Genomic DNA, 9,828 nt, shown 5'->3' with positions numbered 1-9,828 from the left:
CTTCCCCATAGAAATACATTGGTGCGCGATTCACATTTCAGAGATGTACAATCATGTTTATTTAGAAATAAATTATTACCTGTGGTGTTTGACAGGATGATAGGCGCGAATTTCCCCCCCTTGGTGGTATATGACGCTATAGTTGTTATTATACCAAAACAACCGGCAATCTAATCCGAGCAGTTGTTATTATGTAATATTATCGATGGATGTGCCATTTTTGATGGAGGGCAGTGAGCGGGAGACTCATCAAGGACATGTAGTTAACTAATGCAGTGGACAGCGGCTGTTTCTCCAGCGTTCCTGTCACATCGGATTTCGTAACGTCATAAAAAATATATCTGTAAGTCATGCGTTTCCCTTTGATGGCATATGACGCCGTAAATGTAACTAAAGTTGAGCCGTGAAGTTGTTGCACTGTTGTCCTATATCAGTGCAGACCGGCAGCATAGGAGCACAGGTTTCATACAGGTTAGAGCTTATTCTGTCATGGTCTGATAATGAAGCATTGTTCTTTTTTATTTGATGACTTGATCGATTGATAGCGTTCAAGTTCATTCAAGTTGTGAATGAATCGCGAGCGTCAATGCTTTTCTATGATGTATCAGTCGTGAAGGGTTGTCCCATTTCTTAGGGGAACCACTACGGCTTGTGGCTCTGTTCGGAGGCCTTGGCTCCAAAGCGAGTGACTCCAAAACGAGCCAAAGTGGTAGAAAAGAGAATCGGGATTGGGCCAAGGAGTTTGCAGCTTTGGCTTTGGTCAAGCAACACCTTACAGAGTAGTCAGACAGAGCAGTTCCTCTGGGAGGGGGCTGGTTGGCTTCTGCTCTTTCAGTTTCTCCTTCTCAGAAATACTTGGTGCATTCCTGTAAAGAGGGGAGTCACCTCAAGTTTAACCACCACTAAAGTCTTATTGGCCTGATGGCTATATATTTGGTTTCAGACTTTCAGTTTATCAGAAATTATAGGAGCATTCTTGTACACCTGGAGGACACCTGTAGACTTAAGACATCCATCACAAAGGTAGGCTAATACTGTACTACTAATACTAAAGGTGAGACACGGCAGGCAAAAATATTTTTGATTACATTTCTTTATTTTGAGATTTGGGATATTTTGCTTCCATAACATGTCTTCTTTCACACTAGTGGAAAGAAGATGTCCAAAATACACATTTAGGTGTTTACTTTACTATACTTTGTCTATTTGCATCTGTATATTGTCCTAAATTCACCAATTATAAAGTTTGTTTTCAAAAAAAAAAAAATATAGTTTTTTTTCTCCTACCCTGAGCAAGAAATCTCCACTTCAGTAGCACTTACATACACAAAACTTTCCAGTTTTATTCCTATCTATATTGTGAAGCCTTTTACACATGGGTTTGGGTTAATGGGTTAACATGGGTTATAATATCATTCATAGCCTGATTTTTTAAACATTTTATTCCTAAAAACATGACGAATATTTACTTTGTATGGCTGTTGACTGTATTATTTTTTGGTTATTTATGGAGTGATAAAAAGAGATATCCAAAATCCCCTGTGTAAAAGCCTTTGACTCTAATATGTCAACAAGATGAAACAAGAATTTCTAACTTGGCTTTATCCAATGTTCAGATTTCTGTTCTTGAATGTTATGCAAATTAGGTCATATTTCATTAGACAATGCCTCATTTGCATATTTAAACATAACATTTCTGAAAACTTGTAATACCAAAAAATATTGTCTTAATGTAAGTGATTAACTGGGGAAGTTTCAGGGTGATATCTATTAGTTAAAATGTTTACCCTATTCACCTGCTGTGTCTCGCAAATGATGGCTTTCTTCATAGAGATGCAGTAAGATTGTAAACGAAAATCAAGGCATGAGGTAGACTTGATCTAATTTGAACATATTACACCAATTTTGAGATCTCTACATGGGCCACCAGTCTCTCAGAGAGTCTCTCAGAGAATTGAATTCAAAGTACTAATTGTATATAAATCACAAAATGGTCTTGGACCAAAATACCTATCAGACCTCTCACCTCCAGCAAGGCCCCTAAGGTCAGCTGAGACCAACCTACTAAACATTTACACATTTACATGAACAGCTACTACACATCCAAGAGTGAAAACAAAACACGGTGAAGCAGCTTTCAGTCACTGCTGTGTGGTCCGGAAACAAACTCCCTGGAGAGCTCAAACAGGCCCAAACTTTAAATATATTTCAAACTAGGCTAATGTTCTTATTAAATGCTTTATCTTATTATTATTTTCATATATATTTGTATTACTTATATTTATTCTTTATTGATACTTTTTCTTATTCTCCTCTTGTTGTGTCATGTTTATGCTCTATGTAAAGCACTTTGAATTGCCTCTGTTGCCTTGCCTTGCTTTGCCACACCTTTAATTCAGGGAAAGGTACAGTCACTCACTCACAAACACACACACACACACACACACACACACACACACACACACACACACACACACACACACACACACACAAACAAACCATTGTTCTCATAAGGAAACACTTGATATACAGGATGACATTGCACATTCTAGGTAGCCAGACAGATCACATTGTGATTTGTTGACAAATACCTACAATGCACTTCCTCATTAACCAACCTGTAGCCTACACTGTAGGCAATGTACCTCAGACACAGTGGCGGCTGACCAATAGAGGGCGCTAGGGCGCCGCCCCCACCTTCCAACGCAGCCCCACTTCCTAGTTGCTACTTGTAAAATATTTTTTTAAATAAACATTGTTTATTCATAAAATGCGGCTGATATTCTGTCGGCGCCTATCAGCATTCATTAAAACTCCTGCAATACAATAAACATTGTATCTGTGTGTGTGTAAAATTCACTGTGAAAATACATAGGGGAGGAGTCGGGGCGCCGGCCGAATGGCAGTCTATGGCAGTCCAAATACTTTTGGCTTACACGTGAGCTGTAGCAGCGCTCCAATTGGCTGTCTCCTATTTCTCGGTCGGGGCGCAAAAAATGCGCCCCGGGCATGCGCAGATTATAGGCTTACCTAGGCTGCAGCCTAGGGCCACTACCACTAGGGGTAGTAAAAAAAAAAAAAATGCGTGAGACTTGAGAGCCCTGAATATCCGGTTGTTAAGTCTGACGTCAAACGTGACGTTTTGCAATTTCCGGGTCCAAACCAGAAATTCTCCGCACCAGAATACCAGTGTACTACAGCGGTAGAATGACAGTTTAATCGTTTTTTAGACTCGGATCTATTCATACAACAAGGGACACAGCACTTTCCCGTTTTCCCCATATTGTCAGGGTATTTGAGCCTCGGAAAAGCGCTATATAAATATAATTTATTATTATTATTATTGCAGCATTTCGAAGACAGCGCCTCAGCCAACTTTGGACCCGGAAACACGTCGCGACTTAACAACCGATATTCGGACAGACAACAGGAGAGGAGAGCAACAGAGAGACAGACAACAGGAGAGGAGAGCAATAGAGACAGAACTGAGGTGAGGTGAGCAACAGAGATAGTTCAGGATGATAACAAACAGTTCAGTATGACAGAGACAACTAATAGAAAGACAACTGTATGATTATAGAGTTTACATGTTCAAGGAAATATTGTATGATAATAGAAAGGTACACTTTAATTTAATTAAAGAAGTAACAAAGAACACATTTATTATCACAATTGCATTGTGTTCCATGTCTTTCCCCATTGAATAAATAATGCCTAGTTGAATGGCTAAACAAGACAACTGCCTGAACAGTACTGCTAGAATTATTCACCTTACCGCTGCACAGATAGACAAAGGTCCATTCTGTTAACATTAGGTCTACTCTGCTAACAAAGACTATTCCAGTTGATTTGTCAGTTGTTGTGCATTATATTTTTGTTGTGTTTGCAGTTTGCCCTTTAATAAGTTCTATATAAAAATAATTCAGTTATATATATATATATTCTCATGCTAAAATCGACTGTAAATCCAGATTTTAAAGTTGATATTCTTCACCGTGGAGTATGCCCCCATAACCTGTGCCCCACCCAAACATTTTATCACCAGCCGCCACTGGGTAATACAGTACAATCATTTTCAATATGAATTGAATATGAATTAAAAGATGTACTGGCTTAGGATTCTAGCTTATGTGTGGGATGTTAATTATTGATATAGTACCATTCTTCTTTGTCTCAACAGGTTTTCATTCCTCCAAGATGAGAAGAACAGGTAAAATAAATAATCCAATCCTAGTTTATCATTCAAAAGCTCCTTGTGATGTCACTTTAGACTCCAAAACCAAAGTCTGTCAGATTTCAAAAGTATCAATTTCAATATGGGTCCATGTCCCACACAATTTGTGTAGATTCAGTTATAATACTAAATGAATCTGAAAATCTTGTACCAAATGATGTTGATAGACGGTGCACATCTTACTATTTGTTTTGGTTGAGGCGTACAGCTGGATCTACTGACTGATGGGCCTTTTTGACATTACACTGCCTGATTTGGAAGCATTTTTTTGGGGGGGGGGGGATTTTATCCCTTTTTGACCCAATTTGGTATCCAATTGAACCCAACCTAGCATCCAATTATCCCCTGCCTATTGCGTAGGATCCGCCGCACGACCCCGTGGCCGGCAGCCCCAGAGGAGATCGCCAGGCAGACTAGCTGACTGGCTCCTCGAGCCCAGCACCGTTATTCCGGCACCCCGGGGGCGCTGTTGCGCGACGGATCCTTGTCCGGAAATAGTCCTATACCGCCCTCTGGAGCGGCCGCTCAATATGCCGCTCCCTGTGTGCCTCGGCCATATCCGGGGCCTCGGGCCATATCCTGGGATTCGATCCCAGTCCCCGGTGGGCAGCTTGCACTAGTGGCTAGTGCTTAGACCGCTACGCCACCGCGGGGCTTTGATTTGGAAGCATTTAACAAACTTTCAGTATTAAAATCCTTATATTTATTTATTATAACTGTGCATGAAACAAGAGTCTCTCTCTCTCTCTCTCTCTCTCTCTCTCTCTCTCTCTCTCTCTCTCTCTCTCTCTCTCTCTCTCTCTCTCTCTCTCTCTCTCTCTCCTTCCCTTAGAGAATCCCAATCGAAGAAGAGAGGCCAGGGATGGTGCACAGGGGATCCTGGATATGATAGATAACTTTGACCGGGAACCGGACGCTTACGCCAGAGGAGGATACGCAGGCATACGCTCCAGTGCTAGTGGTTTTGACAATAAACCAGGTAAGCGCATACCCAAGGCAGGTGTGCATGCGGAGATTGGACTGGGCCACGCTCGAGCTGAGTTTAGCGTGTTTGATGCAGAGGCCAAAGGACCCAACGCAGCCGCAGGAATCGAGGTGTCACTGCTGGGAGCGAGAGCGATGGCCAAGGCAGAGATCGCCAGTGCCAGTGCCACTGCTGGTCCGGCGAAGGTGACGGTGGGTCTCTCAGCGGACACTGGAGTTGGGGTCGGGGTGGACGGATTTGAGGCAAAATGTCTGGGTACAGGCGTCAAAGTCGGCCGAACAGTGGAAGCGGCTGTGTTCGGTACCAAGTTTGAGTTAAACCTCTGGTGATCAATGAGTTCAACTGCCCCTATAGATCACTACAAGCCTGTGTCTGGAGGTCCACCATTTCACTCATGAAATGTGCTTGTTCTATTTCTGTTTCTGTTTTCTTTATGCATATCATTCTTTTACAGTTGATGCATTCTGATGACCAGATTTGGCCATTTGTGATAATGAAAGTGTCTTCATAATTGAACTTGTTCAATGGGAGACCATGTCCTCTCTCTCACACACACTCATTATTTTGTGTAGAATAGGATGGCATTGAGTACAGCACTTTACTGAAGGCCAGTACTTTATTGGCTTTTTATATGATCTGTGCCTTTTTTGTGGCCAATATTTGCAATAAAGGCCTTTATTACACCTTATTGCTGAATGTTCTTTTCTGTCTGAGCTGAAATCTACAATCAGAATGTATCAGCCATAACCTCTCTCTCTCTCTCACACACACACACACACACACACACACACACACACACACACACACACACACACACACACACACACCTGTGTCACATTCAATGGGTACAAAACTGGAGCAAACATTTGCATTTAGCATGTAGCATTTCCTGTGTCCAGGCGTTCTATTCACTACTACCTACAGTTGCCTCAGAAGACTCATTCTTGTTGCATGTGTCCTGTTAGCTCCTACTGACCCCACTTCACACAGACACAGAGGAGTACAGACTCAGACTCAGTAAAAGTTTATTACTGGGCCAGTTTACATAACAAACATAAAGTATAGGTCCAACAGGCCCGGAAAACACAGGAAGGTTAACTCATACAGGGAAATGGGTGCTTGTTTTGACAGAGGAGGGTTACACAGGTAAGACTGCCTCTAGGGTATTTATTGTTTAAAACATTATCATTTGCTTATGTCATGTCAGTCAAAATGAATTATACTTATGAACCAATGACAGTCAGCTCGAGCTCGGTGTCAGCCGATCCCGCCGCTTCGTACGATGTTGGCCTACGCAAACGTTATGCTAATCGCCATGCAGTCTGTAATCTTGAAACACAGCCTGTAACATAGCAATCATGTCGCCAACGAATAACGAAGTGCAGAATCGTACAAATCTGTGATGCACAAGGTGCCTCACCACAGCTGGATGTGGGGCGTTGCTTTTCCAGGTGGTGGCTCACATGGCCCATCTAGCTCGTACTCCCGGCTTCAACCACTCGCTGAAGTGGCAGTTGTTTCCATTGATGAGTACTTTTTTTTGCGTTTTAAGTTTGGTGATATAGCCTACGCATAACCAGATATTAATAACATAAAAACAATTTACTGGATTTTCCTTTAGTGACGTTGATGTAATACCCCCCTGGTGCTTACTGTAATAAAAAATGAAATTAATCTCTCATTCTTGTTCTTGTTTTTGTCATAATGGTGTTAAACACTTACACAGACTGAAACGCTGCATTATGCTTCCTACACACTCTTTTATTAAAGGGGCAATCTGGTATTCAAACAACAACAATGCGCCGGATGGATGGAGCTGAACAAATGTAAATCACTGAAATTCATAGACGGAGCTATGGATGCATTTTACCAAAGCAATTACAAGGACAACTTGTAACTTAACTGTCCCTCCTGTTTGAAGATAAAAGACAAACACATCTCCATCTCAACCCTGATCTGTTTGGACCACCTGGTAAGATCCTAGAATTGTTCTACACATGGTTTCCATCTCAGTGTTATCTATGCTACTGGATGTTCACCACTGTATTGAGTGGTTTCATAAGTTATACATTCTAGCAGTTCTAGTCCCTAACATTACAACGATGGTCCGGGGTGAGAGGACTATGTTTGAAACAAGCATTTGTTCTTGCAATTAAGTTGACCCTCCCTTTTGCCCATTACTGACCCCTTCCTGTCCCTAGCCCTTTAGCTGTCTAGTTTTAGGTTTTGTAGTTTTAGTTTAGTTTTAGATTATCTTAGACTGTTTTAGACTAGTTTTAGTTTTAGACTATGTAGTTTTAGTTTAGTTTTAGACTATGTAGGCCAGGTTTTGTATTGTATTTGTTTGTGGTGGATGTTGTATGCCTGTGAACAGGTCACACTTGAAAATGAGCCCTTGGGGCTCAATGTGTTTTTTTACCTGTATAAATAAAGGTAAATTTTTTTTTTTTTTAAAGAATTATGGCCTAGCTGTGGGTTAACGCCCGCTCAACGACCACAACCAAGCTACCAACTCTAACGTTACTATAGTAACAACTATTTCCGGACGAATTAATCTGATTGTCCCGCGGCCGAACCATGGGAATATGCCAATTAACATTAAACGGAATATTCCAGTTGCTACAGTGCATGTAAACACCTTATTCTGAATATTACAATAACCCGAATATTGACCTTAATCGGAATATGGTGTGCATGTAAACGCAGTCTCTGACATTCATTTGATTTCCCTTTGACTTTGTTTTGTTAAGTTTGTGTTTGATTTCTCCCCGTGAAATATGATTTTCTTTTGGCTTTGCCTGGCTACCTTTTCCTTTTTTTTTGTTTTCCCGAAAGAAGGAAACGGTAGATAAGGTAGTGGAAAATGTCTGTTTGTTTCCCTTTAGAAGTATACGTTTTGTGTTGGGTGTAGGTATGAGGCCATACCATTCAAATATTTACCTTAAATTCGCCATTTCAGTGACTGTCTGTCTTAAAAATACAAGTACGGATTGGTTGAGGTTTTACAGGGGCAGAGAATCACGCGTTTGGGCCCCAAGTTTGATAAGGTCAGGGGTCACGCGCACACTCGGGCTTTGATTCCATCAAACTTTATTTCAGCATCTACGGTGGATGTTTAGTTAACGTTCTAGAGTGCCAAGGGTACGGAACGCATTACTTACTTACTTACGCCTATCGCTCCTTTTGGAGGAGCATAGGCCGTCGACAACAGTTCGCCAGGGTCCTCTGTCCTGTGCTTTGCTTTCCAGCTGTTTCCATGTCAGTCCACTCTGTGTGATGTCTGTCTCCAAGTCCCTGCGCCAGGTGTTCTTGGGCCGGCCTCTCTTCCTTTTGCCTTGGGGGTTCCATCTAAGGGCCTGTCTGGTGGTGCGGGTGTTTGGTTTGCGTAGTGTGTGGCCGATCCATCCGCACCTTCTTCTCTTGATTTGTTCTTCCACTGGTTGTTCGCCCGTTCTCTGCCAGAGATCATTGTTACTGATGGTATCTGGCCAGTGGATGTTCAGGATCCGCCTCAGGCATCTGTTGATGAATGACTGCACTCTATCTTGGTTGTCCTCCACGTCTCTGATCCGTATAGGAGTACTGGCTTGATGTTGGATTTGAAGAGTCTGATCTTTGTCCGCTGACTGATTACCTTGGAGCTCCAGATGTTCTTTAGTTGGATGTATGAGGCCCTTGCCTTGCTGATTCTTGCTCTGACATCTGCCTCCGTGCCACCCTTCTTGTCTATGATGCTACCTAAGCTGCTACGGAAGTGCATTGCGTTCACCCAAAAAAATAAAAGACTAATTACGAGATACGTATCGCCTACTTAGGAGATATCTTCTAATTAGGAGATACGTACCCTCCATGCACTTCGGCTCAGTACGATCAGTGCACGGCTGTTTAAGCTTCTTATTTAATGGCTTAAGCTATAAATTACGGAAGCACATTGCGTTCACCAAAAAATAAATAAATAGACTAATTACAAGATACATAGATATATATACAGTGAATCTTTAGCCACTGTGACTACACATGCCACAATCCTCTCAATATAAAAGTTACAACTCCCATAATTCCCTCGCGTCAGTGCCACGTAAACACAGGGCTCATATCTTCAGATGCCTTTATTGCTGACACAGCTGACAAGCTGGAATGGATGTTTAGGGGGAAATCAACTGTCATTGTACGATGATAAGAGTGTTTGCGTTGGTGTTGCTATAAAAAATGGCTTATCATGGATGCTGTTACTACTGGCCTATCAGACATTGATAAGGTAATATTATTACTAATAACTGTTTCACCAAACTATCCCTTTAAGTAGAAGGATAATCAAAGATTACGCACAAGATTTCCCATGCAATGTTTTTATAAAGGAAGAGTGGAGATGAGTGGAACAGAGGAAATGTAAGAACTTTTAATGCAGTATTCCATGAGATAATTATTCAAAGCATACAACTCACAAATGAAATATATAAAAACATAAAATGAATTCACTTACTGACCCACTTACTCATCCATCCACTCACTCACTCACTCACTCACTCACTCACACACTCACTCATTCACACACTCACTCATTCACACACTCACACACACACACACACACACACACACACACACACAC

This window comes from Nansenia antarctica (assembly GCF_963989245.1).
Source record: "Nansenia antarctica genome assembly, chromosome: 14".
Taxonomy (NCBI): domain Eukaryota; kingdom Metazoa; phylum Chordata; class Actinopteri; order Argentiniformes; family Microstomatidae; genus Nansenia; species Nansenia antarctica.
The sequence above is the reverse complement of the archived record's forward strand: the minus strand, read 5'-3'. Positions refer to the sequence as shown.